This window comes from Salvelinus fontinalis, chromosome 40 (genome assembly GCF_029448725.1).
Source record: "Salvelinus fontinalis isolate EN_2023a chromosome 40, ASM2944872v1, whole genome shotgun sequence".
In the NCBI taxonomy this organism is placed as follows: domain Eukaryota; kingdom Metazoa; phylum Chordata; class Actinopteri; order Salmoniformes; family Salmonidae; genus Salvelinus; species Salvelinus fontinalis.
Window position 1 is genome coordinate 18271075 of NC_074704.1, and position 24568 is coordinate 18295642.

The following is a 24568-nucleotide window of genomic DNA, read 5'->3' on the forward strand; positions in this document are numbered from 1 at the left end:
TTCAGTAGGATAGACAGATAGACATGTCTAGTTCAGTATGATAGACAGACAGACATGTCTAGTTCAGTATGATAGACATGTCTAGTTCAGTATGATAGACAGACAGACATGTCTAGTTCAGTATGATAGACAGACAGACATGTCTAGTTCAGGATGATAGACATGTCTAGTTCAGTATGATAGACAGACAGACATGTCTAGTTCAGTATGATAGACAGACAGACATGTCTAGTTCAGTAGGATAGACAGATACACATGTCTAGTTCAGTATGATAGACATGTCTAGTTCAGTATGACAGACATGTCTAGTTCAGTATGATAGACAGATAGACATGTCTAGTTCAGTAGGATAGACAGACAGACATGTCTAGTTCAGTATGATAGACAGACAGTAATGTCTAGTTCAGTAGGATAGACAGAATAGACATGTCTAGTTCAGTAGGATAGACAGATAGACATGTCTAGTTCAGTAGGATAGACAGACAGACATGTCTAGTTCAGTATGATAGACAGACAGACATGTCTAGTTCAGTAGGATAGACAGATAGACATGTCTAGTTCAGTAGGATAGACAGATAGACATGTCTAGTTCAGTATGATAGACAGACAGACATGTCTAGTTCAGTATGACAGACATGTCTAGTTCAGTATGATAGACAGACAGACATGACTAGTTCAGTATGATAGACAGACAGACATGTCTAGTTCAGTAGGATAGACAGATAGACATGTCTAGTTCAGTAGGATAGACAGATAGACATGTCTAGTTCAGTAGGATAGACAGATAGACATGTCTAGTTCAGTATGATAGACAGACAGACATGTCTAGTTCAGTATGATAGACAGATACACATGTCTAGTTCAGTATGATAGACATGTCTAGTTCAGTAGGATAGACAGACAGACATGTCTAGTTCAGTAGGATAGACAGATACACATGTCTAGTTCAGTATGATAGACATGTCTAGTTCAGTATGACAGACATGTCTAGTTCAGTATGATAGACAGATAGACATGTCTAGTTCAGTATGATAGACAGACAGACATGTCTAGTTCAGTAGGATAGACAGATAGACATGTCTAGTTCAGTAGGATAGACAGATAGACATGTCTAGTTCAGTAGGATAGACAGATAGACATGTCTAGTTCAGTAGGATAGACAGATAGACATGTCTAGTTCAGTAGGATAGACAGATAGACATGTCTAGTTCAGTATGATAGACAGACAGACATGTCTAGTTCAGTATGATAGACATGTCTAGTTCAGTATGATAGACAGACAGACATGTCTAGTTCAGTATGATAGACAGACAGACATGTCTAGTTCAGGATGATAGACATGTCTAGTTCAGTATGATAGACAGACAGACATGTCTAGTTCAGTATGATAGACAGACAGACATGTCTAGTTCAGTAGGATAGACAGATACACATGTCTAGTTCAGTATGATAGACATGTCTAGTTCAGTATGACAGACATGTCTAGTTCAGTATGACAGACATGTCTAGTTCAGTATGACAGACATGTCTAGTTCAGTATGATAGACAGATAGACATGTCTAGTTCAGTATGATAGACAGATAGACATGTCTAGTTCAGTATGATAGACAGACAGACATGTCTAGTTCAGTAGGATAGACAGATAGACATGTCTAGTTCAGTAGGATAGACAGATAGACATGTCTAGTTCAGTAGGATAGACAGATAGACATGTCTAGTTCAGTATGATAGACAGACAGACATGTCTAGTTCAGTATGATAGACAGACAGACATGTCTAGTTCAGTAGGATAGACAGATAGACATGTCTAGTTCAGTATGATAGACAGATAGACATGTCTAGTTCAGTAGGACAGACATGTCTAGTTCAGTATGATAGACAGATAGACATGTCTAGTTCAGTATGATAGACATGTCTAGTTCAGTATGATAGACAGATAGACATGTCTAGTTCAGTATGATAGACAGATAGACATGTCTAGTTCAGTATGATAGACAGACAGACATGTCTAGTTCAGTATGATAGACAGATAGACATGTCTAGTTCAGTAGGATAGACAGATAGACATGTCTAGTTCAGTATGATAGACAGACAGACATGTCTAGTTCAGTATGACAGACATGTCTAGTTCAGTATGATAGACAGACAGACATGACTAGTTCAGTATGATAGACAGACAGACATGTCTAGTTCAGTATGACAGACATGTCTAGTTCAGTATGATAGACAGACAGACATGTCTAGTTCAGTAGGATAGACAGACAGACATGTCTTGTTCAGTAGGATAGACCGATAGACATGTCTACTTCAGTATGATAGACATGTCTAGTTCAGTACGATAGACAGACAGACATGTCTAGTTCAGAATGATAGACAGACAGACATGTCTAGTCCAGTATAATAGACAGACAGACATGTCTAGTTCAGTAGGATAGACAGATACACATGTCTAGTTCAGTATGATAGACATGTCTAGTTCAGTATGACAGACATGTCTAGTTCAGTATGACAGACATGTCTAGTTCAGTATGACAGACATGTCTAGTTCAGTATGACAGACATGTCTAGTTCAGTATGATAGACAGATAGACATGTCTAGTTCAGTATGATAGACAGATAGACATGTCTAGTTCAGTATGATAGACAGACAGACATGTCTAGTTCAGTAGGATAGACAGATAGACATGTCTAGTTCAGTAGGATAGACAGATAGACATGTCTAGTTCAGTAGGATAGACAGATAGACATGTCTAGTTCAGTATGATAGACAGACAGACATGTCTAGTTCAGTATGATAGACAGACAGACATGTCTAGTTCAGTAGGATAGACAGATAGACATGTCTAGTTCAGTATGATAGACAGATAGACATGTCTAGTTCAGTAGGACAGACATGTCTAGTTGAGTATGATAGACAGATAGACATGTCTAGTTCAGTATGATAGACATGTCTAGTTCAGTATGATAGACAGACAGACATGTCTAGTTCAGTATGATAGACAGATAGACATGTCTAGTTCAGTATGATAGACAGACAGACATGTCTAGTTCAGTATGATAGACATGTCTAGTTCAGTATGATAGACAGATAGACAAGTCTAGTTCAGTATGATAGACAGACAGACATGTCTAGTTTAGTATGATAGACATGTCTAGTTCAGTAGGATAGACAGATAGACATGTCTAGTTCAGTATGATAGACAGATAGACATGTCTAGTTCAGTATGATAGACAGACAGACATGTCTAGTTCAGTATGATAGACAGATAGACATGTCTAGTTCAGTAGGATAGACAGATAGACATGTCTAGTTCAGTATGATAGACAGACAGACATGTCTAGTTCAGTATGACAGACATGTCTAGTTCAGTATGATAGACAGACAGACATGACTAGTTCAGTATGATAGACAGACAGACATGTCTAGTTCAGTATGACAGACATGTCTAGTTCAGTATGATAGACAGACAGACATGTCTAGTTCAGTAGGATAGACAGACAGACATGTCTAGTTCAGTATGATAGACCGATAGACATGTCTACTTCAGTATGATAGACATGTCTAGTTCAGTACGATAGACAGACAGACATGTCTAGTTCAGAATGATAGACAGACAGACATGTCTAGTCCAGTATGATAGACAGACAGACATGTCTAGTTCAGTATGATAGACAGACAGACATGTCTAGTTCAGTATGATAGACAGACAGACATGTCTAGTTCAGTATGGTAGACAGATAGACATGTCTAGTTCAGTATGATAGACAGACAGACATGTCTAGTTCAGTATGATAGACAGACAGACATGTCTAGTTCAGTATGATAGACAGACAGACATGTCTAGTTCAGTATGATAGACAGATAGACATGTCTAGTTCAGTATGATAGACAGACAGACATGTCTAGTTCAGTATGATAGACAGACAGACATGTCTAGTTCAGTATGATCGACAGATAGACATGTCTAGTTCAGTATGATAGACAGACAGACATGTCTAGTTCAGTATGATAGACAGATAGACATGTCTAGTTCAGTATGATAGACAGACAGACATGTATAGTTCAGTATGATAGACAGACAGACATGTCTAGTTCAGTATGATAGACAGACAGACATGTCTAGTTCAGTATGACAGACAGATAGACATGTCTAGTCCAGTATGATAGACAGATAGACATGTCTAGTTCAGTATGATAGACAGACAGACATGTCTAGTTCAGTATGATAGACAGACAGACATGTCTAGTTCAGTATGATAGACAGACAGATATGTCTAGTTCAGTATGATAGACAGACAGACATGTCTAGTTCAGTATGATAGACAGACATACATGTCTAGTTCAGTATGATAGACAGATAGACATGTCTAGTTCAGTATGATAGACAGACAGACATGTCTAGTTCAGTATGATAGACAGACAGACATGTCTAGTCCAGTATGATAGACAGACAGACATGTCTAGTTCAGTATGATAGACAGACAGACATGTCTAGTTCAGTATGATAGACAGACAGACATGTCTAGTTCAGTATGATAGACAGATAGACATGTCTAGTTCAGTATGATAGACAGACAGACATGTCTAGTTCAGTATGATAGACAGATAGACATGTCTAGTTCAGTATGATAGACAGACAGACATGTCTAGTTCAGTAGGATAGGCAGATAGACATGTCTAGTTCAGTATGATAGACTGACAGACATGTCTAGTTCAGTATGATAGACAGACAGACATGTCTAGTTCAGTTTGATAGACAGATAGACATGTCTAGTTCAGTAGGATAGACAGATAGACATGTCTAGTTCAGTATGATAGACAGACAGACATGTCTAGTTCAGTATGATAGACAGACAGACATGTCTAGTTCAGTATGATAGACAGACAGACATGTCTAGTTCAGTATGATAGGCAGATAGACATGTCTAGTTCAGTATGATAGACAGATATACATGTCTAGTTCAGTATGATAGACAGACAGACATGTCTAGTTCAGTATGATAGACAGACAGACATGTCTAGTTCAGTATGACAGACAGATAGACATGTCTAGTTCAGTATGATAGACAGATAGACATGTCTAGTTCAGTATGATAGACAGACAGACATGTCTAGTTCAGTATGATAGACAGACAGACATGTCTAGTTCAGTAGGATAGACAGACAGACATGTCTAGTTCAGTAGGATAGACAGATAGACATGTCTAGTTCAGTATGATAGACAGATAGACATGTCTAGTTCAGTATGATAGACAGACAGACATGTCTAGTTCAGTATGATAGACAGACAGACATGTCTAGTTCAGTATGATAGACAGACAGACATGTCTAGTTCAGTATGATAGACAGACAGACATGTCTAGTTCAGTATGATAGACATGTCTAGTTCAGTATGATAGACATGTCTAGTTCAGTATGATAGACAGACAGACATGTCTAGTTCAGTATGATAAACATGTCTAGTTCAGTATGATAGACATGTCTAGTTCAGTATGATAGAAATGTCTAGTTCAGTATGATAGACATGTCTAGTTCAGTATGATAGACAGACAGGCATGTCTAGTTCAGTATGATAGACAGATAGACATGTCTAGTTCAGTATGATAGACAGACAGATATGTCTAGTTCAGTATGATAGACAGACAGACATGTCTAGTCCAGTATGATAGACAGACAGACATGTCTAGTTCAGTATGATAGACATGTCTAGTTCAGTATGATAGACATGTCTAGTTCAGTATGATAGACATGTCTAGTTCAGTATGATAGACAGACAGATATGTCTAGTTCAGTATGATAGACAGACAGATATGTCTAGTTCAGTATGATAGACAGATAGACATGTCTAGTTCAGTATGATAGACAGACAGACATGTCTAGTTCAGTATGATAGACAGACAGACATGTCTACTTCAGTATGATAGACATGTCTAGTTCAGTATGATAGACAGACAGACATGTCTAGTTCAGTATGATAGACAGATAGATATGTCTAGTTCAGTATGATAGACAGACAGACATGTCTAGTTCAGTAGGATAGACAGACAGACATGTCTAGTTCAGTAGGATAGACAGATAGACATGTCTAGTTCAGTATGATAGACAGATAGACATGTCTAGTTCAGTATGATAGACAGACAGACATGTCTAGTTCAGTATGATAGACAGACAGACATGTCTAGTTCAGTATGATAGACAGACAGACATGTCTAGTTCAGTATGATAGACAGACAGACATGTCTAGTTCAGTATGATAGACATGTCTAGTTCAGTATGATAGACATGTCTAGTTCAGTATGATAGACAGACAGACATGTCTAGTTCAGTATGATAAACATGTCTAGTTCAGTATGATAGACATGTCTAGTTCAGTATGATAGAAATGTCTAGTTCAGTATGATAGACATGTCTAGTTCAGTATGATAGACAGACAGGCATGTCTAGTTCAGTATGATAGACAGATAGACATGTCTAGTTCAGTATGATAGACAGACAGATATGTCTAGTTCAGTATGATAGACAGACAGACATGTCTAGTCCAGTATGATAGACAGACAGACATGTCTAGTTCAGTATGATAGACATGTCTAGTTCAGTATGATAGACATGTCTAGTTCAGTATGATAGACATGTCTAGTTCAGTATGATAGACAGACAGATATGTCTAGTTCAGTATGATAGACAGACAGATATGTCTAGTTCAGTATGATAGACAGATAGACATGTCTAGTTCAGTATGATAGACAGACAGACATGTCTAGTTCAGTATGATAGACAGACAGACATGTCTACTTCAGTATGATAGACATGTCTAGTTCAGTATGATAGACAGACAGACATGTCTAGTTCAGTATGATAGACAGATAGATATGTCTAGTTCAGTATGATAGACAGACAGACATGTCTAGTTCAGTATGATAGACAGACAGACATGTCTAGTTCAGTATGATAGACAGACAGACATGTCTAGTTCAGTATGATAGACAGACAGACATGTCTAGTTCAGTATGATAGACATGTCTAGTTCAGTATGATAGACATGTCTAGTTCAGTATGATAGACAGACAGACATGTCTAGTTCAGTATGATAGACATGTCTAGTTCAGTATGATAGACATGTCTAGTTCTGTATGATAGACAGATAGACATGTCTAGTTCAGTATGATAGACAGACAGACATGTCTAGTTCAGTATGATAGACAGACAGACATGTCTAGTTCAGTATGATAGACAGATAGACATGTCTAGTTCAGTATGATAGACAGACAGACATGTCTAGTTCAGTATGATAGACAGACAGACATGTCTAGTTCAGTATGATAGACAGACAGACATGTCTAGTTCAGTATGATAGACAGAAAAGATATGTCTAGTTCAGTATGATATACAGATAGACATGTCTAGTTCAGTATGATAGACAGACAGACATGTCTAGTTCAGTATGATAGACAGACAGACATGTCTACTTCAGTATGATAGACATGTCTAGTTCAGTATGATAGACAGACAGACATGTCTAGTTCAGTATGATAGACAGATAGATATGTCTAGTTCAGTATGATAGACAGACAGACATGTCTAGTTCAGTATGATAGACAGACAGACATGTCTAGTTCAGTATGATAGACAGACAGACATGTCTAGTTCAGTATGATAGACAGACAGACATGTCTAGTTCAGTATGATAGACAGACAGACATGTCTAGTTCAGTATGATAGACAGACAGACATGTCTAGTTCAGTATGATAGACATGTCTAGTTCAGTATGATAGACATGTCTAGTTCAGTATGATAGACAGACAGACATGTCTAGTTCAGTATGATAGACATGTCTAGTTCAGTATGATAGACATGTCTAGTTCTGTATGATAGACAGATAGACATGTCTAGTTCAGTATGATAGACAGACAGACATGTCTAGTTCAGTATGATAGACAGACAGACATGTCTAGTTCAGTATGATAGACAGATAGACATGTCTAGTTCAGTATGATAGACAGACAGACATGTCTAGTTCAGTATGATAGACAGACAGACATGTCTAGTTCAGTATGATAGACAGACAGACATGTCTAGTTCAGTATGATAGACAGAAAAGATATGTCTAGTTCAGTATGATAGACAGATAGACATGTCTAGTTCAGTATGATAGACAGACAGACATGTCTAGTTCAGTATGATAGACAGACAGACATGTCTAGTTCAGTATGATAGACATGTCTAGTTCAGTATGATAGACATGTCTAGTTCAGTATGATAGACAGACAGACATGTCTAGTTCAGTATGATAGACATGTCTAGTTCAGTATGATAGACATGTCTAGTTCAGTATGATAGACATGTCTAGTTCAGTATGATAGACAGACAGACATGTCTAGTTCAGTATGATAGACAGACAGACATGTCTAGTTCAGTATGATAGACATGTCTAGTTCAGTATGATAGACATGTCTAGTTCAGTATGACAGACATGTCTAGTTCAGTATGAGAGACAGACAGACATGTCTAGTTCAGTATGATAGACAGATAGACATGTCTAGTTCAGTATGATAGACAGACAGATATGTCTAGTTCAGTATGATAGACAGACAGACATGTCTAGTCCAGTATGATAGACAGACAGACATGTCTACTTCAGTATGATAGACATGTCTAGTTCAGTATGATAGACATGTCTAGTTCAGTATGATAGACAGATAGACATGTCTAGTTCAGTATGATAGACAGACAGACATGTCTAGTTCAGTATGATAGACAGACAGACATGTCTAGTTCAGTATGATAGACAGATAGACATGTCTAGTTCAGTATGATAGACAGATAGACATGTCTAGTTCAGTATGATAGACAGACAGACATGTCTAGTTCAGTAGGATAGACAGACAGACATGTCTAGTTCAGTATGACAGACATGTCTAGTTCAGTATGATAGACAGACAGACATGTCTAGTTCAGTAGGATAGACAGACAGACATGTCTAGTTCAGTATGACAGACATGTCTAGTTCAGTATGATAGACATGTCTAGTTCAGTATGACAGACATGTCTAGTTCAGTATGACAGACATGTCTAGTTCAGTATGACAGACATGTCTAGTTCAGTATGATAGACAGATAGACATGTCTAGTTCAGTATGACAGACAGACAGACATGTCTAGTTCAGTATGATAGACAGACAGACATGTCTAGTTCAGTATGATAGACAGACAGACATGTCTGGTTCAGTATGATAGACATGTCTAGTTCAGTATGATAGACAGATAGACATGTCTAGTTCAGTATGATAGACAGATAGACATGTCTAGTTCAGTATGATAGACAGACAGACATGTCTAGTTCAGTATGATAGACAGACAGACATGTCTAGTTCAGTATGATAGACAGACAGACATGTCTAGTTCAGTATGATAGACAGATAGACATGTCTAGTTCAGTATGATAGACAGACAGACATGTCTAGTTCAGTATGATAGACAGACAGACATGTCTAGTTCAGTATGATAGACAGATAGACATGTCTAGTTCAGTATGATAGACAGACAGACATGTCTAGTTCAGTATGATAGACAGACAGACATGTCTAGTTCAGTATGACAGACATGTCTAGTTCAGTAGGATAGACAGACAGACATGTCTAGTTCAGTATGATAGACAGACAGACATGTCTAGTTCAGTATGATAGACAGACAGACATGTCTGGTTCAGTATGATAGACATGTCTAGTTCAGTATGATAGACAGATAGACATGTCTAGTTCAGTATGATAGACAGATAGACATGTCTAGTTCAGTATGATAGACAGACAGACATGTCTAGTTCAGTATGATAGACAGACAGACATGTCTAGTTCAGTATGATAGACAGACAGACATGTCTAGTTCAGTATGATAGACAGATAGACATGTCTAGTTCAGTATGATAGACTGACAGACATGTCTAGTTCAGTATGATAGACAGACAGACATGTCTAGTTCAGTATGATACACAGATAGACATGTCTAGTTCAGTATGATAGACAGACAGACATGTCTAGTTCAGTATGATAGACAGACAGACATGTCTAGTTCAGTATGACAGACATGTCTAGTTCAGTAGGATAGACAGACAGACATGTCTAGTTCAGTATGATAGACAGACAGACATGTCTAGTTCAGTATGATAGACAGACAGACATGTCTAGTTCAGTATGACAGACATGTCTAGTTCAGTATGATAGACAGACAGACATGTCTAGTTCAGTATGATAGACAGACAGACATGTCTAGTTCAGTATGATAGACAGACAGACATGTCTAGTTCAGTATGATAGGCAGATAGACATGTCTAGTTCAGTATGATAGACAGATAGACATGTCTAGTTCAGTATGATAGACATGTCTAGTTCAGTATGATAGACATGTCTAATTCAGTATGATAGACAGACAGACATGTCTAGTTCAGTATGATAGACAGACAGACATGTCTAGTTCAGTATGATAGACAGACAGACATGTCTAGTTCAGTATGACAGACATGTCTAGTTCAGTATGATAGACAGACAGATATGTCTAGTTCAGTATGATAGACAGACAGACATGTCTAGTTCAGTATGACAGACAGACAGACATGTCTAGTTCAGTATGACAGACATGTCTAGTTCAGTATGATAGACAGACAGACATGTCTAGTTCAGTATGATAGACAGACAGATATGTCTAGTTCAGTATGATAGACAGACAGGCATGTCTAGTTCAGTATGATAGACAGACAGACATGTCTAGTTCAGTATGATAGACAGATAGACATGTCTAGTTCAGTATGATAGACAGATAGACATGTCTAGTTCAGTATGACAGACAGATAGACATGTCTAGTTCAGTATGACAGACAGACAGACATGTCTAGTTCAGTATGATAGACAGACAGACATGTCTAGTTCAGTATGACAGACAGATAGACATGTCTAGTTCAGTATGACAGACAGACAGACATGTCTAGTTCAGTATGATAGACAGACAGACATGTCTAGTTCAGTATGATAGACAGACATACATGTCTAGTTCAGTATGATAGACAGATAACCATGTCTAGTTCAGTAGGATAGACAGACAGACATACTTTGAGTGTGGCTTTCCATTGAGTGTGGAGAGTGAAGTACAGAGAATTGCAATGGATAGGATATGTAGTATTCATTCTACCTGTAGGCCCCATATCAAGCATTTGATACAAACGAAAAGCTGTGAAGACACATGAAGCCAACTACATTTTTGTTTTATCACTTTGGTGTAATTTTCCAAGCAAGTTTTCAATTGAGTGAGTACGACAAACAAATTCACAAAGTCACTTTTGAATGCACCAAATCACTCTTTGAATTTGGATACATACAATACTCAATCTACATATCTGTAACGATTGTCTATTTCGTCCTCCTCATCGGAGGAGGAGAGGCGAGAAGGATCGGACCAATATGCAGAATGGTTCGTGCTCATGATGATTCATTAAAACCGAAACTGAAATACAAAACAATAAACGAAGTGCAGAAAACCGAAACAGTACCGTGTGGTGAAAACACTAACACGGTAGACAAACACCCACAAAACACACGTGAAACCCAGGCTGCCTAAGTATGATTCTCAATCAGGGACAACGATTGACGCCTCTGATTGAGAATCATACCAGGCCGAACCCAAAATCCCAACATAGAAAACACACATAGACAACCCACCCCAACTCACGCCCTGACCATACTAAATACATACAAAATAAGGGAAAATAAGGTCAGGAACGTGACAGTATCTGCTTTTTCAAAATGCAATATTCACTTTACTTTTTATATTATTTTCTTGTCATTTGTTAACAATACAATTAACTATAACTTAATCAAACTGCTCAAAACGGATAACTACTGAACCACAATGATGTAGTGTCTGCTTAGTTACGGTAACATACTGTTTGATAACTACTGAACCACAATGATGTAGTGTCTGCTTAGTTACAGTAACATATTGTTTGATAACTACTGAACCACAATGATGTAGTGTCTGCTTAGTTACAGTAACATATTGTTTGATAACTACTGAACCACAATGATGTAGTGTCTGCTTAGTTACGGTAACATATTGTTTGATAACTACTGAACCACAATGATGTAGTGTCTGCTTAGTTACTGTAACATATTGTTTGATAACTGCTGAAGATTACATTTCTATATTTTGACCTCATAAATGTATCAATTTGATAATTGATGTTGGAAGGTGAAACCAAATCATATATATATGTATGTGTCTGTAAATGCTACATCATCGTTCTCCATCAGCCAGTGTGCTTCAATAGGACAAAGTGGGATTTGGGGATTATAGTGTAATGTATAATGCATTGCTGAAATAACTGGGTTGTATATTTAAGTAATTAAACCCGGGGAGGTGTGGTGTACAGCCAATATACCACGGCTAAGGGCTGTTCTTATGCAAGACACAATGCAGAGTGCCTAGACACATCCCTTAGCCGTGGTACATTGGCCATATACCACAAACCCCCGAGGTGCCTTATTGCTATTATAATCTGGTTATCAACGTAATTAGAGCCGTAAAAATACATGTTTTGTCATACTCAGTCTGATATACCACGGCTGTCAGCCAATCAGCATTCAGGGCTCAAACCACCCAGTTTATAAAAAAATATATTCCACTTCATTATCTGAATTTCCTTGATACACTGTAAACTGAAGAATTTCAAGCAGAGACAGGTAATACTGTATCAGTTGACAAGTCAGGTAGAAAAGGTGGGGCAGATACGGCATCCAACACCATGCTATGTTATACTGTAGCCAACTGCTTGACAATACCCCTGTTTCTGAGGATGTATCCTACGTATGTACTGTATAAGGATAATGAAACAGTAAGACACATTCTTATCAACCTGCCATTCGATTCAAATTAGAATTTTTTTAAATGGTGCATGTCAAGTTATAGTCAAATACTGTACTTAAAAGGATATTTACCATCTACTATTGTTTCTGTTCATCGCTTCATTTTTGCTATTGGATGTAATGGTAGTTAACATGACAATATGGTGAGCATATCATTATCTGATGTATTGGTGACTAAACAAAATGTTCTCATGGTATTTCACAGAACTTATATTTTGCATGAATGACTCAGGGGTGAAAGATGTGTGAAACCCCAATGAATGCACAATCAAATGTCCTCAAAATAACATATGGGGTATTACAAGTGTTATCAGCTTAGAGTTTTGTCCTTAAAGATTTGAAAATATAACACTTATATCTGAAAAAGGTGCCAAAATGATTGGGAAGAAAATTGTAATCAAACCGTAATTCCATCACACATCTCCACAAACATAGTTGCCTAAGACGAGAGGAGGCTAGGTTATGCACAAGTGCACAAGGAAGTGAATTGCATTAGAAGTTCTTGAAGCCTTCAGAATAAGTCAAATATCTTTCAATTCCCACTTTCCCAAAATAAAAAACTGTTTTTGAACTGCATGGCAACTTTAATCCCTATAAAGTACACTACTTTTGGCCAGAGCCCTATGGAGACCGCTATGGGCCCTGGTTAAAAGTAGCACACTAGAAAGGGAATAGGTTACCATTTGGAGCAAATATAGGGTGTATGGAAAGCAACCTGAAGAACAACCGTGGGTGCCCAGAATTCGTATTATGTAAGGTCCTGCTGCCATGTTGTTTTGATCCGCAGTAGGCAACACTTTGAGAGGCATCTCTCTGTGGATGGGGCTTTCATCTGTGAAGTCTTCTCCAGACACACACACACACACACACACAGATGAGAAACACACACACACACACACACACACACACACACACACACACACACACACACACACACACACACACACACACACACACACACACACACACACACACACACACACACAGTGGCACATACTCACACACAGGAGCAAAGATCCACATACTCACGTACACACCACACACACACACACACACACACTCTCTTGGGTGTGTTTTCAGTGAGTAGGCCGCCTTACCTTCAGGTTGGATGCCCTTTATGCTGATTGCCGAGGGACAGCTGAGCAGCTCCATACTCAGGGCGTTCTGTTCTGTGTGTGTGTGTGTTGCAATTTGGTGTTTCTCTCTTGCAGCTGCTCTATGTCCTTTGTGGATCGCTCATCGAGGATCTGCAAGGGGGTAAAGGGGGCACAAATCTAATCCAGACTCCCAACAGTGTAGATGTACAGTTTCATTCCATTGAGTGTAGGTAGATGAGAGAAAGGCAGAGAAACAAAGTGCCTGTGTGTTTAAAATGTGTTTGATAAGCAGCAATGCAAATGTGTCAAAATATTAGTCACAAAGGACAAACACCAATTGAAAGTAACTTGCAAATGGCAGTAAACACCAATAACTAATGCCAAAAAAGGAAAATGTAAAAAAAAAAGATGTGCTGTATTCACACTGATACAAGCCAAACCATGGCAAAGGCTTGAGCATTTATCAACATCCAACTTGGCAGTGGGAACCAGGCACAACCAACGATCACCAAAGGCCAAGTTGGCACTCCCTGGCCAGTCTGTGCCCATGTGAACAGACTGTAGAATGGAGGGATGGGAGAGGAAGGGGAGAGGGGGTGAGAGAGAATGTGAAAGGGGAGGATAGGAGAGGAGGGGAAAGGACGTGGAGAGAGAGAGAGAGAGCCCTGGTCATGGTGGCCTCACCTGCTGCTCCAGCCTCACCTGCTGCTTCCTCTCTGCTGCCTCCTGCTCCAGCCTCTGCTGCCTCCTCTCTGCTGCTACTGCTCCAGCCTCTGCTGATCAAATCAAATAAAATTTTATTTGTCACATTTTATTTGTCACATACACATGGTTAGCAGATGTTAATGCGAGTGTAGCGAAATGCTTGTGCTTCTAGTTCTGACAATGCAGTAATAACCAACAAGTAATCTAACCTAACAATTCCACAACTACTACCTTACACACACAAGTGTAAAGGGATAAAGAATATGTACATAAAGATATATGAATGAGTGATGGTACAGAACGGCATAGGCAAGATGCAGTAGATGGTATAGTGTACAGTCTACACATATGAGATGAGTAATGTAGGGTATGTAACCATAAAGTGGCATAGTTTAAAGCATAGTGCTGCTGCTTCCTCTCTGCTGCTACTGCTCCAGCCTCTGCTGATTCCTCTCTGCTGCCTGCTGCCTGCTGCCTGCTGCCACAGCCTCTTCTGATCCCTCTCTGCTGCCTGCTGCTCCTGCCTCTGCTGCCTCCTCTCTGCTGCCTGCTGCTCCTGCCTCTGCTGCCTCCTCTCTGCTGCCTGCTGCTCCTGCCTCTGCTGCCTCCTCTCTGCTGCCTGCTGCTCCTGCCTCTGCTGATTCCTCTCTGCTGCCTGCTGCTCCTGCCTCTGCTGCCTCCTCTCTGCTGCCTGCTGCTCCTGCCTCTGCTGATTCCTCTCTGCTGCCTGCTGCCACAGCCTCTGCTGATTCCTCTCTTCTGCAATAGTTGGCTCTGCAGGTTTGGCTCTGAAGCCTACGGATGGCTGCTTGGTGCCCAGGTAGGTCCATGTGCAACCGGCTGCTTCACCTCCTTCTCCTCTGTCTCCTTCCGCCGCGTCTTAGACAGACCTAGATGTTCTGCTGGAGCTGTGTGTGGATGGACACAAGATGTAAACAGGATTTTTTTTTTTAAGTAGATAATGCAGCCTAGCAAGTATAATGGCAGGCAGACACTGAAGTGCACTGTATGCTAAGGCCCTGTTCTATTTAGAGATGTGAAGAGGGCTGTCTACTGTACCACAAACAAAGCATTACAGGTTTGAAGTTGCAACAGAATAGGCATGAGTCCTTCATTTATCAACCATTGCAGGGCCAGGATCCAGAAAATGTCCAGGTTTCTGTTTCTAGTCATAGTAACGTCCGTGAAGAGAAAATGCACTGTTCAAGATGTAATTGTATTATATATTTGATTTACTGACTTCAGTTGGTTCAGCTGAGAACAAACAGCCCTATGCTTTAGCCTTATCTCATTATCCTTGGTAAGAAAATCATACACACAGCACTTGTCACGTTCCTGACCTGTTTTCTGTTGTTTTTTATGTGTGTGATGGTCAGGGCGTGAGTTTTGGGTGGGCAGTCTATGTTTTCCGTTTCTATGTTGGTTTTGGGTTGCCTGGTATGGCTCTTGATTAGAGGCAGGTGTTTTGCGTTTTCCTCTAATTGAGAGTCATATTAAGGTAGGGTGTTCTCACTGTTTGTTTGTGGGTGATTGTCTTCCGTGTCAGTGTATGTGCGCACCATACGGGACTGTTTCATTGTGGTTAGGTATTTGTAGTCTGTTCCTGTTCGTGCGTTCTTCACGTTGTATGTAAGTTCGTGTCCAGGTCTGTTTACTTCGTTTTGTTGTTTTGTAAAGTATCAAGTGTTCTTCGTGTGTTTAGTTTCGTCTTGTTTATTAAAATTCATTATGTATTCACAACCCGCTGCATTTTGGTCTTTCGATCCTTCTCTCCTCTCCTCGTTTGAGGAGGAGGATTACGACACGCGTGACAGCACTAGTATGTGCCTGGCGTACCTAGGCCTAAGAAAATCTGCATAAACCAGTGCATCACAATAATGTGATATTGTTTGTCTAAGCTTGTTAAGTTGCCAACTTAAAGGGCAATTCTGCCACTTTCCAACCTCATATTCATCACCTCCAGCACCAAACCAGTGTCTACCAGTGGTGTATAGCAACGATGTAAAAAATACTTTAAAGTACTACTTAAGTAGTTTTTGGGGGTATGTGTACTTTCTTTACTACTTATATGTTTGACAACTTTTACTTTTACTTCACTACATTTCCAAAGAAAATATTTTTACTTTTTACTGTATACATTTTCCCTGACACCAAAAAGTACTTGCTACATTTTGAATGCTCAGGCAGGACAGCAATATGGTACAATTCACGCACCCATCAATATAACGCTTTGTCATCCCTACTGCCTCTGATCTGGTGGAATCGCTAAACACAAATACTGCGTTTGTAAATTATGTCTTGAGTGTTGGAGTGTGCCCGACTGACCGGCATTTTTTTTGTAATAATAATAGTGTCGACTACTTTTACTTCATGCTTTTACTCAAGTATGACAATTGAGGACTTTTTCCACCACTGTCCTGAAGTACATTTAAAACCAGATACCTTCAGACTTTTACTCAAGTTCGTAATTTACAGGGTGACTTTCACTTTTACTTGAGTCATTTTACTTTTACTCAAGTAAGACAACTGAGTACTTTTTCCACCACTGGTGTCTACATATTAGAAAACACCACGTTTCTATAATCTGTGGTTAAATAGATAAGAAGAAAGGTCCCCCAAAACATGCTTCTCTGTGACATCACACGGTCAGATTAAAAGTTTTCAAAACGTGCATCAAGTTTCTAGCCCAAGGGAGTGCATTATTTTCTTGCTCCTCACATCACCGCGAATCTCATAGTGTTTGAAAATAACTGTTATCAAATTATAACCGCCAAACCGCGCTCCTTAACACCCGCCCGTTTAATCCGCAAGCCAGCTGCACCACTGTCAGAGGAAACACCGTTCAACTGACGACCAGGGTCAAGACTGCAGCGTGCCTGCCCGTCACAAGGAGTCGAAAGAGCGTGATGAGACAAGTAAAGCGATGCAGTGCATTAGACTCCGGAGGCCCAGATATGTGTTTTGTTTCTCGCCTTAATTGACATAATATACATATATTCAAATGTTTTTAACCTTCATTTTGTACTACCTTATCATATACTTTTATTTTCCTACTGCGTCATGCCCTTAACAGACGTAATACGCCAGATATCCATTGTGGTGCATCAACCATCTTTCAAGTGACGCTTTAACCATTTTCCATGTATAGTCTTTTTCATTTCCTAGAAGGAATTCAAGAAAAATGTTCTCAAGCTTGCTGGTGATGGCCATAGAAATAATGGCAATCAGGGTTCGCTACATAATTAATATGATTCTCTTCTCTGCTCAAATTTAGCCTACTGAATAATGCAAGTTGGTGCTCTCATAGCTCAACACTAATGACAACCTGCACCATAACCATGACAATTAAGCTGTACTACACATCAGCGACTGCAGCTACTTTTTTCGCAATGTAGACTTTGGTTAAAAGTGAAAAGTTGGTCGTATGATTGTCCTCCGGGGACAACATTCGCTCGGTAGTGACTTTGGCAGAGTTGGTGCTCTTTCCCGGGGGGCATGGCGGTGTGTTCATTAATTATTGGAAGAACAGCCTTTACGCACAAACCGAGGAAATATTTTCCATGGGCCCCAATAAAATAAGGAATCAATAGGCTACACGATCTAAACGTCAATGTCTTAACTTTTACTAATTGTGATGGTCCGCTTGCTCTGTGATGTCTTTATTTAGTTGAATTTGTTTTTACACTAGATGGCAGTTTTACACAATTAATGGCTTGGTGTTAGATATAGCATCTCCATCTCCATGGTTTCTCATCTGAATGATTAATTCCAGCGATATTTGTTTGTATGTTGCCATTTTTCATAAATCATTTATTTTACTCAAATTCCATTCAGTGGGGACATGGTGAGTGTTCTTATTCCCATATGTTAACGAAGAGAGATGTTTTTGCTGTTGCATGTTTGTATTTCTATTTTTCATAAATCATTTACTTTTGTAGACCTCATAACTTTAGGTGACGGTTGTAGGTGTCATGTTTGCTCCCGCTCTTCCCTTCCCCTGGCGCTTGAGGGCGCCAGATTACCCTGCATCACACGCTCCTGCCATCCATCACCCACACCTGCCTTCCCTCGTCACTCGCATCAGCGTTAATGGACTCACCTGGACTCACTTATTACATGTTAATTTCCTCCCCTATATTTGTCTGTTCCCTTGCTCTGTTCCCTGCTGCTGCATTGATTGTTTCTTGTCTAAGTTTCTGTTTGCTGACGCTGTGCTTGTCTCGTTATATGTCCGTCATTTATTAAATGTTACTCCCCGTACCTGCTTCGTCTCTCCAGCGTCATTCAGCGTGACAGTAGGCCTACAGAGAAAATACTGTCCAAATCTAGGAAATAGGTGCTTCACTTCCAACTGCTCTCTCCAGTGTTCTAAGCACGCGCAGCACACCTGCGCGGTCGCTTGTCCCACTTTTAAAACGGTGTATTTGGTATTTGGATGACGTGTCCGCAACTTTTTGTCAAAGGCAAACGTGTAGCACGTACCCCCTTCAACACAACATGGCAGCTTCTTTAGAAATTCAACTAAAGTGGACAATTTCCCTAAAACCACTGGAGCTCGAGCGCACATCAGGACAGTGAACATAAATCCGACATGGGTAATAACGTCTCGGGCATTTCAACGTTGCATCAGAAAAGATTTCAAAGACTTCCGAGCTCTCAGGAAGGTCAGTAACTATTGAGAAATGTTATATTCAGTTTAATATTTTTTGATTTACCACTTTATAGCAAACAAATTAGATCTAATATTTGTTTTACTGTGAACAAACATACAAGTGGTTCTAACGTGAGCATCCTCCATTATCAATGGAAAAGTAGGCCTGTAGTCTAGGCAACGCGAACACAAAAATTGCCTAAATGCGTTTGGAAATCATTAATGGGCAGGGATTATTCTGAATGGATGGATTTATCTGAATCCATACTCCCGTAGATAATCCCTGCATGCCGTTCCAGTCCAGTGTGAATAGTGCCCTGCATGCCGTTCCAGTCCAGTGTGAATAGTGGTGTGGTGCTGAAGAACAGCGCCTGTAGCAGACCGCTACAGGCTATCTGTCAAACTCAACACTCAATGGGTGTATTAAACATTAAACTCGCATGGTCTGAGGTTTTTAGCAATACATTAGACTATAATCACAATATACTCCACAATTCACTCTATTCATTATATACAAATCGGGATACTTTTACTTTATCTCTGCATAATGTAGGTTTATGAAATGCATTATTATAATGAGGATTCTATTATACTGGTTTCTGTTGCTGTAGCCCATGGGAGACAATAGCAATTGTTGTCAGGATGGGCTTTCCCCCCTTGGTGCGTCATGCTTCATGTGTTCTGTGTTCCAGCGTGGTAAATAATACTTATTGTGCCAACAGCAGCGTTATTAATCATTGCAACTGGCCATTAGATTATAGTAATTATATTGAAATGAATGGGTGACAAAAAAAACACAATGTGGGGATTACAATTACTTAACGGAATAATCCACACAAAAACAATTGTATAATTTTTTTTTGTATTTGTCCACTGTTGATACAGTACAAATTGTTTTGCATGTCAGCAATCAAGTTTTCAAGATATAAGACTTTAAAAATTGTAACTTGTCACATCATCATGATGATGCAAAACTATGATGTAGCCTGTTACAATTAGCTTTTTGTAAGTCCTATATCTTGAACACTTGATTGCTGACATGCAAAACATTTTATTCCGTCAAGTGCATACTTGAAGATGCATTTCCAATACAATTATCCCATAGATAAAAGCAGCGGTGTAAAGTACTTAAGTAAAAATACCTTAAAGTACTATGTCTGAGTGTTGGAGTGTGCCCCTGGCTTTCCGTAAATAAAAAACAAGAAAATCGAAGGGTCTGGTCTGCTTAATATAAGGAATTTGAAATGATTTATACTTTTACTTTTGACACTTTAATATATTGTAGCAATTACATTTGCTTTTGATACATAAGTATATTTGAAACCAAATGCTTTTAGACTTTTACTTTCACTTTTACTTGAGTCATTTTCTATTAAGGTCTCTTTACTTTTACTCAAGTATTAGAATTTACAACTTTTTCCACCACTGGATAAAAGGACAGAGAAATATTACACTAATGGAGAATACACAATTTGTAGGGGTCTATTGTGTGTGTGAGTGCCAGTTGTATTTAAAAATATATATTTTTGCACTTTCTCACTTGACACATTTACAAATGAAGACGGTGTTCCCTTTTTATCGGAAACAAGATGAGATACGTCAAGGCCACACAATCGAGTGGCTAATATCACACACACACACAGCAACCTGTGGGGCATAACCTTACTGTGGGAATAATTGAGTGGATACAGCAGTGAGACATTCAGAGCTGAGTGTGTGTGTGTGCGTGTGTGTGCGCGTGCGTGCGTGCGTGCGTTATATGTCTCTATGAAGTGTGTGTGTGTGTGTGTGTGTGTGTGTGTGTGTGTGTGTGTGTGTGTGTGTGTGTGTGTGTGTGTGTGTGTGTGTGTGTGCGTGTGTGCGTGTGTGTTATATGTCTCTATGAAGTGTGTGTGTATGTGTGTGTGTGTTTGTGTGTGTGTGTGTGTGTGTGTGTGTGTGTGTGTGTGTGTGTGTGTGTGTGTGTGTTATATGTCTGTATGAAGTGTGTGTGTGTGTGTGTTATATGTCTGTATGAAGTGTGTGTGTGTGTGTGTGCGTGCGTGTGTGTGTGTGTGTTATATGTCTCTATGAAGTGTGTGTGTATGTGTGTGTGTGTGTGTGTGTGTGTGTGTGTGTTATATGTCTCTATGAAGTGTGTGCGTGCGTGCGTGCGTGCGTGCGTGCGTGCGTGCGTGTGTGTGTGTGTGTGTGTGTGTGTGTTATATGTCTGTATGAAGTGTGTGTGACTGACTCAGTTGAATGAAGCAGGTAATCTACATGTATGTTGAAGTAGCTCTCAAGGGTAGTCTACAATAGATCATAAAAGCCAACGACAAATGGTTGTGGTTGTGGTTGTTTATTAAGCACAGCAAAATGAGTATAGACTATCAGTGGTGGTTCAGCTGTACATTAATCCATTTGTTAACCATCTGGTTCTGTCCCAAATCAAAGCAACATAATTGTCTCAACACACACATGCACACAGAGAGAGACAGAGAAAGAGAGACAGACAGACACACAGACACACAGACACACACACACACACACACACACACACACACACACACACACACACACACACACACACACACACACACACACACACACACACACACACACACACACACACACACACTCCAATCCACACACACACACACACTCCAATCCACACAAGCAGCCCTTTCTGGTGCCCTTTAGACTGTTCATCCAGTCTGTAATACTGTAATGTGATGAAAGCCAGTCTGTTTACACAGGCCCCTCTTTAACCCACTACTATACTATACTGTATTTGGATTAGGCAGGCAGCTTAGCTGAGAGAGTGAACAATTCAAAATGGGACTGCAACCAAATTGATAATTGTGTGTGTGTGTGTGTGTGTGTGTGTGTGTGTGTGTGTGTGTGTGTGTGTGTGTGTGTGTGTGTGTGTGTGTGTGTGTGTGTGTGCGCATTCGTATGTATGTGCGTGTGTGTCTAATCACCAGAAACATACAGTGATTGCCTTTTGTACATCCGAAGGAGAAACATTTTTTTTTAAATCTGAGCAACCAGTATTTGTATTAGCCTGGTCCCAGATCTGTTTGCTCTGTATACAGATATATTATGGTCATTGAGCACAAACAGCACAAACAGATCTGGTACCAGGCTATGTTTGTACTGGACACAGACAGAAGGCAGGCGGAGCACGAGAGATGGTCCCGTTATGCTTTCAACCACGTCTCCTTGACGACTATGCCTAACATGAAAACGGTTCCCATGGCGATGGTTGCTAAGTGTGATCAGCGGGAGGTTATAATAGATCTGGAGGTGGATAGTGAGATCTGTGTTAGTCAGACCAGCCATATTGGAAATGCAACCCAGATGTACGTTTCCAATATGGCTTCGTGTCAGAACGCATTTACTATCATTATTTTCTGAATCACCTGTGATTTGCATGTAGGCCCATGCTGGTAAATGCTGATTGGGCAGTAAATGATGACACACAGACACACACGCCCGCACACACACACACACAAACACACTAACAACTCGATTCAACCACTTGATTTATGTAATTTCACTATGGGAAATGAGTTGGTGGGGGTGTATGGAATAGCAGTATGGTCTAATGTTGTGCCTATGATGTATAACAGGGGTAGGCAACTACTGTACATTCAGCCGTGGGCCGTATTTGTCGGACACGATGGTGGGGGGGGGAAAACAACAATAATTTGCACAATGCAAATTGACCACAACTAAGCCCAAAAATAATTTGTATTTGAAAATTATAATAATTTCATATCTTGAATACATTGAGACACACTTTTTTTTTTGGGGGGGGGGGGGGGGGGGGGGAATATTTGGGAACAGAATTCCATAAATTAATCACATTTTCTGTTGAATTCGCAGTGATTTCACAGTTGTTTAAAAAAATAATATATATATATATACATTATAATAATTGTGAAAGGAGCAAAACACATCGCTGCCTGCTTCCGACCCCTGCTAGATGCTCAAGTCTAGTTTAGTCTATGCTGACTCAAAGAGATCTGAGATCTGTTGGTGGGTGCAGGGCCAGCGTTATGGGTGGGGCTTAGGCGACCTGGTACACCCTACCGTACCTCCTTGCCCGTCCAAATAAAATATTGACATTTTGATCATTTATTCCCCATTACATATTTCACCAGCAGTCCTAGTAAATGTACTGTTAATTCCCTTAATTTGGTTACAGTAACTTCAGTAAATGCATGCATTAATTACAGCCATTTACGTTCTCATTCTTGGTGGAAACATTGTTTGCGGAGTTCACAACCTGCTACACTTGTGAGGAACAAGTTTTATTTTATTTCATAAACATCATTTACAGGTAGAATGACAATATTGACAAAACTTTTTTTTAAATGTATGAGCAATGAGCATGTGTCTGGTTTCTCTGTCCTGGTAATGTTGAGAGAGCATGTGTCTGGTTTCTCTGTCCTGGTAATGTTGAGGTAGCGAGTGTCTGGTTTCTCTAACCTGGTAATGTTGAGAGAGCATGTGTCTTGTTTCTCTGTCCTGGTAATGTTGGGGGAGCACGTGTCTGGTTTCTCTATCCTGGTAATGTTGAGGGAGCACGTGTCTGGTTTCTCTATCCTGGTAATGTTGAGGGAGCACGTGTCTGGTTTCTCTGTCCTGGTAATGTTGAGAGAGCATGTGTCTGGTCTCTGTCCTGGTAATGTTGAGAGAGTATGCACACCTGAGCACGATTAGAAGTACCTGGCCTGGGGATGTCTGATTTGAATCAGCAAAAACAGCTGTCTGTCCCAAGCTCACTGGTGCAGGAATCTCTGAGGGGCCCAGAATAGGCTAGTTGATACAATGTTGCAAGTCCGCTAGCAACAGCTTCAGGGTGGACCAAGTCAATTTATTTCACACAATGTTGCACTTCACTAGCAGATAGCTCAAATCAAGAAAGATGGAAAGGGAGGTGGATGCCATTGAAATAACCTGCATTTTTATCAGGTTAATTCAACTGTTTTCTATCTGTCGGCTTTAGGCCTCTGTATTTTACTTAGTTGACGATGGAAGTTATAGGCCTAGGCTACTGAACCATAGGCAGTGATGTCGTGCTATTTTCTAAGGTAAGGGAGAACAATTTAAATTGTAGGCTATTGAATAGCCAATCATTATAGAACAGGGCTCTCCAACCCTGTTCCTGGAGAACCACCCTCCTGTAGGTATTCACTCCAACCCCAGTTGTAAATAACAT